Here is a 1546-nt window from a genome sequence, read left to right as displayed (position 1 = left end):
CTCTAGAGTTTCTAGGGAGATACCTATACTGATCCTTATGAAGGATTTTGGTATGTTTATACATACATATATATATATATATACACACACACACATATTTTTGTTTCTTCTTTTGCTGCTTCCAGAATTCTCTCATTTTCTTTAGTTTTCAGGAATTTTATTAGGATGTGTCCTGACGTTGATCTTTTTATGTCTTTTCTAATTGAGTTTCATGAAGCTTCCTGTATTTGCATGCTTGTTTCTCTATCCAAGTCTCAGAAATTGTCTCTAATCATCTCTCGGAAAACTCTTTCTATGCCTTTATTTTTGTCATGGTGCTCTGGAATTTTAATAACAACAATGTTAGATTTCTTAATTGAGTCTCATATTCCCATTGCACTTTTTTTTTTCTTGTATTTGTTCTTTTGTTTCTCTTAAGACTTGATAATTTCAGTTTTTCAGTCTTTCATTAACTTAGTCTATCTTCTGTTTGCTAGATGTTTCTTTTGCTTTTTCTAACTCTGTTGTTTTATTCTTCAGTTCCAGTATTTTTCATTATTTATTGTTTTCAATTTGAAAATTGAGTCTCTTATATTTGTTCCTTTGTTTTTTTTTCCTATTCCAGTTAGTTTTTGTTTTTTCCTGTGTCTATTTTGATTTCTTTAAACATATTCAGACTTATTGTTTGAGTATTTTCTATTTTTTTTTTTTTTTGCTTTAACCTGGCCTCCATAGAAGAAATTTCCCCTTCTTTATGTTTTCCTTTTTATTTATCCATCTTCTCTTATGATTTTGTATGTTTTACTATTTTCTCTCAACTTGGAAAATTTTAATATATATATTTTAAAATTTAATACTTCAAATCCTGTTCTAATTTTTGTGCAGAAATTTTCTGATTATACTTACTTGATTTCACTCAGCAATATTTTCCTAAGAATTACTAGAGGGCACTCATTGTTATTGTTATTCAGTGTTGATTCAGGAGTGGCTACTGTAGCTCTGGAGTTCAATACACATGTGTAGTGAATTTTTGCTGGCCACTGATGCTAATGTAAGTGATGGTGTTTGACTTTCCCATGACAAATATGCAGAAATCTCTCTTTGGCTTTCCCTAACAATTGCCCATGCAAAGGCTCTCCCATGGTGTTCTGTCATGGGCAGGAAGTCAGCAGTTTTCCTCTCTGTTGCTTGTCTGGATACCACCCCGCCCCTCCTTGGGAGTTTTTCCAGATTCTCCTGGGCCTTCCACCCATCCCTCTGGGATGTTGACAAGTTTCAGGAACACTCTCTTGTGGTTCCATTGTATCCCTTAACCCACTCTGAATTGTGCGGTCTGCACACCTCTATGGCCCATTTGCATAGCCTTAGAAATCAGGCTACAACTTTCTCAGATTAGCCCCAGTTTTGTGTTCTTTGTTTGGGATGTATCCCAACTCCATCTGTAAAGTGGCTGCAGTGAACAAATGCTGCAAATGCTACTGGGTAGATTCCTACAGCTTTTGTACTTTTCTCTGATCCTCCTCTGTCCTGCCTGTGGACTTGCCTTAATTCTTTTTTTTTTTTTTTT

Source organism: Orycteropus afer, unplaced genomic scaffold (genome assembly GCF_000298275.1).
Source record: "Orycteropus afer afer isolate SDZICR_OR568_19922 unplaced genomic scaffold, OryAfe1.0 scaffold00119, whole genome shotgun sequence".
In the NCBI taxonomy this organism is placed as follows: domain Eukaryota; kingdom Metazoa; phylum Chordata; class Mammalia; order Tubulidentata; family Orycteropodidae; genus Orycteropus; species Orycteropus afer.
Note: the sequence above shows the minus strand (reverse complement) of the source record.